Raw genomic sequence first — 6940 nt, forward strand, 5'->3', positions numbered from 1 at the left:
GGATGGGAAATTCTCCCAACAGGGTCCAAAATTTAAAATAAAATTGTTGAAATATTAAAATATATTAGCTAACATGAAACTTAAAATATCGACAGAAAAATTCAACCAATAAAACCAGCTAGTTAATAAAATTAAGTGAATTTAATGCATATAAGTTATTATTTCTGTCCTTTACTATCTTACTGTTTGGTTGATAGTTTCATTGGATAGTTTATTCTCTCTGGGGGGGGGGGGACGCGGGGTGGTTTATATATAATTATGTCGTAAAGTTAATAATATCTAAATGAGACAATTCAATAATTATGCTTCTCCACCACTTCCACTATTTTCCCCCTTAACTCGGAGAATATTGATCGCATAAAAAAATTGTGTAAAAGACATTGTAGGAAATTGCATTTCCAACAATTTTCTTTCCCACCATTTTTGTCGAAAAGTTGAAAATGGCGGAAATATTAAGCAACAACAGTTCCCATTTAAAATCAATATGGCGGCTAATGCAACCGCGGAATTCAGTCGAGATTTTAAATTTACACTACTGTTGATCTCTCCTAAAGGATAGAATTATAAAATTTGGGGCAGCTCGTAAACAAGATTCAATACAATATTTATGCCCCCCACCACTTTTTACTATTTTCCCATGTAACTCGGAAAATATGAACCGCATGAAAAAAATTGCTAAAAAGAAATTGTGGAAAATTATATTTTAAACAATTTTAGTTCAAAATGGCGTAGATATTGAACAAAAACAATTGCTATAAATTCTATCAGGTCTTACGCTCGCGCCATTACCGCATACGTACTACCTTAAATATTAATTTTAGCAAAAAAAATTAAAGAGATCAAAATTGTGTAGAATTTAATTATCTCTATTTTTGTATATGGACATTTTTGTCGTAAACTAATAATAATCGAAATAATTCAATAATTATGCTCTAACTGTCACTCGTCCGCCATAACTCGGAAAATATGGACCGCACAAAAGAATTGTAATAATATAAATTATATAAAATCACATTTTTACCAATTTTGGTTTAAATACTATTTGTCTAAAAGTTGAAAATGGCGTAGATATTGAGCAAAAACGGTTCTAGTTTAAAATCAAGATGGCGGCTAACGCAACGGCGGAATTCAGTCGAGATTTTAAATTTACACTACTATTGACCCTTCCTAAAGATTAGAAAAATAAAATTTGGGGCAGCTCCTAATGCAAGGTTAGGCCTGTTATTCGTCTAACCCGACTGGACTATAAACCTAACACGTTAAAATCAGTAGGTACATTACAATAAATACTTCAAATTTCTAAAATAGCTATTCAGTTACGTATGGTGTGCATTATACCTAAGTTACTATTTTGTACAACTTCAGAAACAATAGAAATGATTGCATTGACGATTCTTCTCAATTTTTCAAACTGAGAAGAACGTTTAAAAAACTACAATAAATTTACGAGATTGTGTCTAATTTTCATATTGCGCTTTGTTTAAATATCCTTAAAAATAAAAAAAATGTAAACAATTTTTGGAACCAACTCAAATATGATTTGTGACCAACAAAGCTCTGAACTTAGTTTATTTAAGTATCTGACTAAATAAACAAAGTATCTCTTAGTTTATCTCAAATTATAATACCGATCTCAAAACTAAATACATTAAATCTTAGATTTTTTTTAAATAATATAGCCTGCCTTGGCCTCACTACTTGGATTCTCTTGCCAATCCTAAACATGTATATAGAAGCAGGATTCTTAGGTTAGATTAGAACCCTATTTATTCGATCAAAAACACGCTCATAGTACAAGTTTCTTGACGTAGGATGGATTTATCTATAACATAACAAGTCAAAAAACGGACTGAAAAAGGAAGAGATCCTAAATTTATCATGAATATAATTTTATTCAGTGAAGTTCATATCACTATACCTATTTTGACCTAAAATATACCTACATATTAACAAGCGCTAAAGATCAGAACTAAGGGTTCAAACGATGTAGTGATGCGCATAATATGCCGCTGTACCATGTTAACGTTACTAGCCTCTTCTACTCAATTACAACATTCCTCCTTAAGTGGTGAACCCTGGTGACCTGATCAACCCTGTGGAAGATTGTCGAAAAGCCAGACTTGTGACAACGCAAGGAGGAAAAGCCCGACCCAAAAATCCTTTACACCACAGACGATGTCAGATTTCTGATACAAGAGCTGAATAAAACCATAGCCTTAGTTGAGATTAGATGGACTGGTTCGCTGGAGATTATCGAGAGAAGAGACTGCAATATATACTGTAGCATACATAATTAAGCAATGGTTTGTAGTTAGTAAAAAAGTCAAACAATTTGTTCCTTACCTTTAAACCCCTAAACAACAGATTATGTTACATTTATGACAACAGAAGATGTCTTAAAGAAAAATTGTTAATAATTACAGCTTAATTAAAGCACATGCACCTACGGAAGAAAAGGAAGATGACGAAAAAGATTAATTTCATGATAACTTGGATAAAGGATATGATCGATGCCCACGTCATGATGTGAAAATAATTGCGGGAATTTTAATGAAAAACTTTACATTTTTTCCAATCATGGAACCACGCAAAACAATTTTTCCAACCAACTGTAGGACGTTAGGGCATACATGAAAGGTCAAAGTCAAAGCATAATGAGTTGAGACTAATACACTTTGCAAGCTCCAAATCATGTAGTAGGAAGGACAAGATTTCCCCATGAAATGATTCACAAAGGAACGTAGAAACCCCCTGACAACGAAACCGATAACCAGATAGATCACATCCTAATAGACGCAAGGCATTCTTCCGACCTCATAAACGTCAGAAGTTACCGAGGTACAAACACAGATACTGACAACTTTCTTGTAATAATTGTAAATATAAAAAATCGGAGGAATAAATCATAACTAAAGAAGGAGAAACAAGGCAGAAGTAATGTGAATAATCTGCTCATTGAAACTGTTTTGAGATAATATAGAACGCAAGTGTATAGGGGAATTGAGAGCCTATATTTTAGGAATTGTGGACAAGTTATAGAAATATAATAATTAACAAGTGAATAAGAATATTGTGTAAAACTAAAGTAGATATCAAAAAGAATCGTTTGACAAGGAGTGTCAAGAAGCAACAGAAAACAAAAATATAACATACCTTTAAACCAATTAAAGAGGATGCTCAAAAGAGCAAAGGAGGAATACCGGACCCTAAGAAGAAAAAAAAAGATTACATAGAAATAGATGGAAAAAAGGCAATTTGAGGAAAAGCAATTTGAAAGTGTAGATAGATATTACAAAAAACACACAACCAATTATCATATGATTGAAATGTCGATTCTTAAATATAATCTAATTGGTTAAGCCAGAAATAACTTAATCATATTTGAGTTAGAATTTGAGCGAATTAATAAATCCGTTTTAAATTTATTATTTTTGTTAGATACCCCAGATAACATGTCCCAAGAGATAAATATACTAAAAAGTACTACAATAAATTATTTTCTTGCCATTACTGTACAATGTTAACCAATAATATGAAAACTGTTATATAGAGAGCAACAGTAGAGTAGGAAATTTCACAGACAAAAAATTTCAGAATTTAATTTTATTGAAAAAGTGTCGTAGATACATGTGTACACTACGTTTAGCTTTCAGTTAGATATACGGACTTAAAATGGCAACACTGCCGGCTTCCCACATACTATAATTCAATAAGCTATACTTTATTATTATAATTTATAGATACGTAAATATTAACACTGTAGGCGACAGCATAAGTAATAGAGTATCAATTTTATCTGAAAAATAGAGGTGGCTACTTCGGTTAGTTATTAAATATTCTTGAACAACAGTTACTTGTTAATTGCTTAAATTATTCATTAATTAAGTTAATATGATTATTTTTAGCTGTGTGTTCAGTGATTACAATAATTTATATGCTACGCAATAAAAACTAATAATCGTAAAAATAGAAAAATTGATAAAGTGATCTTAATAACATATTATACTATACTGTCATATTATTACTATCGGAACAAGTAGATACATTTTGAACATTTTTAACAGTTAAAATACAATTTTAAATGTTTGGTATAAATGTTTAAGACATTTTAGTAGCCGCTTTATAGATAACCACCTGCCGGTGTTTTTTTAATCGTATTAGGTTACCTACTCATTGTAAATTAGTTATTTCAGAAAAGTAGGAATTCGTTCGAATCTGCCGATGGACAATTACGCAACGATACTATAATGGAATAATAAACAGTATTGCCGATTTTAGACCTTCCTTAACTGTGGTATATCTAATTAAAAAATAAACGAAAAAATGATTATAACGATTAGGTAGTAAAATAAATGAACAACAGCTTATAGACGGAGAGCTAGAGCCGAAAAATCATCGTCATAAGTAATATGGAGTTTTAGTATGGTATAGTTAGACCCAAACCCAGACATCCAAAGTGAAAGTTATCCTCCAACACCAAATTGTTCTATATGGTCCACATAATGTTCAGAAAAAAGTCACACCATTTTGAGCGTCGGGTTTGGGGGGGGGGGAGAGGGGGGAGAAATCTGCAAATTCGTAGTTTTTTATGTTTTTCGTCAATATTTCTAAAACTAAGCGGTTTAGCATGAACAACCCTCTACCAAAATTGTTCTACATTAAATTTGAAATAAAAAAGGCCCTATGCATAACCCTTCTAAAATGAACGGTTCCAAAGTTACGGAGGTAGTATAGTATAATTCGTCCAAAAAAAGGCCTAACCCAGGCATCCAAAGTAAAAGTTTTCCTTCAACATCAAATTGTTCTAGATGGGCCACATATTGTTCAGTAAAAAGTTACACCATTTTGAGCGTCCGGTTTGGGGGGGGAGATGGGGGAGAAGTCGGTAAATTAGTAGTTTTTTTATTTTAGGTTTTTCGTCAATATTTCTAAAACTATGCTTCAGTGTAAGGAATGTTCTATAGAAAAATGTTTTACATAAAATTTAAAACAAAAAAGGTTCTATACATAATTGCTATAAAATCAACGGTTCCAGAGTTACGGAGGGTGAAAATTGGAGGTTTTCGATACTTTCTATATTTACCGACTTCTCCCCCCTCTCCCCGCCAAACCCGACGCTCAAAATGGTGTGACTTTTTTCTGAACATTATGTGGACCATATAGAACAATTTGGTGTTGGAGGATAACTTTTTGGATGTCTGGGTTTTTGGTATAGTTATATCATAAATATTGCCCAAAAAATATAAAAAGTATCGAAAACCTCGACTTTCACTCTCCGTAACTCTGGAACCGTTGCATTTTATAACATTATGTATAGAACATTTTTTGTTTTAAATTTCATGTAGACCATTTTTGTATATAACATTGTTTACGCTAAAGCACAGTTTTAGAAATATTGACGAAAAACGTAAAAAAACTATTAATTTACCGGCTTCTCTCCCATCTCCCTCCCAAACCGGACGCTCAAAATGGTGTAACTTTTTACTGAACAATATGTGGACTATATAGAACATTTTGGTGTTGGAGGAAAACTTTTACTTTGGATGTTTGGGTTAGGCCTTTTTTTGGACCAGTTATACTATACTACCTCCGTAACTTTGGAACCATTCATTTTAGAGAGATTATGCATAGAGCCTTTTTTATTTCAAATTTAATGTAGAACAATTTTGTATAGAAGGTTGTTCATGCTAAACCGCATAGTTTTAGAAATATTGGCGAAAAACTTAAAAAATACGAATTTAACGATTTCTCCCCCCTCTCCCCCCAAAACCCGACGCTCAAAATGGTGTGACTTTTTTCTGGACATTGTGTGGACCATATAGAACAATTTGGTGTTGAAGGATAACTTTCACTTTGGATGTCTGGGTTATGCCATCTTTTGGATCAACTATACTATACTATTTGTCCTGTGAAATGCGTCCATTGTCCATTGTATATCGATAATTATGATTCCTTGCAGGCTTACGCCTCAGTGGATACAGGAAGTAGCAATAAGAGGTGAAAGGGGAAAATTAGTGCAGTCACTTAAAGGTTTTCACCTCCGATTTCGTTGAACCTTCATCGGTTTACATGAAAATTGGTGAGTAGTTAAAGGATACCTCAAGAAACAAAAGTGACATGTTGCCAACTTGAGCTTTTACCCTGGGGTGGATACCTTTCCTTCTCGGGGGTAAAAATAATTTTATTAAAAATAACCCCACAAATCGATAGAGGGACAAATTTTAAGCAAAATTTGTTATATCAAGATATTAAAATATATCAATACTTTTTGAGTTATTAAAGATCAAAGATTGGAATTTATCATGAAAAAAATGGTGTAAAGCGGTTTTTCATAAATAATCCAAAAATTATAAGATTTAACAAAAAAGTTATGATTGCCAAAATTGAAGGTAACAAAACATCGAATAAAATCAATTATGTAGTATGAAACACAGACTTACTCACAATCATTTAATTATACTTTGACGACCGGTTTCGATCTCTACATTATACAGATCATCTTCAGGTCGGCGTTACAAGTAGTTAAATGCTACAATAAAAGAAAACCAGAATTAGAACATTATCTGGTTGCACAAATATTAATAGAAAGCCAAATTCGAAAAAATATTGAATTTTTGAAATAAAGGTTTGCAACTGTTGACATTTCAGAATATTGATACATACTCGTACAAATGCACACCTATGAGTTAAAATGCTCATAAGCATATATGAGCAAATGGGTGCATGCAGTTTGTGAATATTTGTTGAAATTTAAATTTTTTATCTATTAAAAAACAAATTAAAACATTAAGCAACCTTATTATTATTATTTTGAGTTGGATGCATTTTAAGGTTGCTTAATGTTTTAATTTGTTTTTTAATAGTTAAAAAATTTAAATTTCAACAAATATTCACAAACTGCATGCACCCATTTGCTCATATATGCTTATGAGCATTTTAA

Source organism: Diabrotica virgifera, chromosome 2 (assembly GCF_917563875.1).
Source record: "Diabrotica virgifera virgifera chromosome 2, PGI_DIABVI_V3a".
In the NCBI taxonomy this organism is placed as follows: Eukaryota; Metazoa; Arthropoda; class Insecta; order Coleoptera; family Chrysomelidae; genus Diabrotica; species Diabrotica virgifera.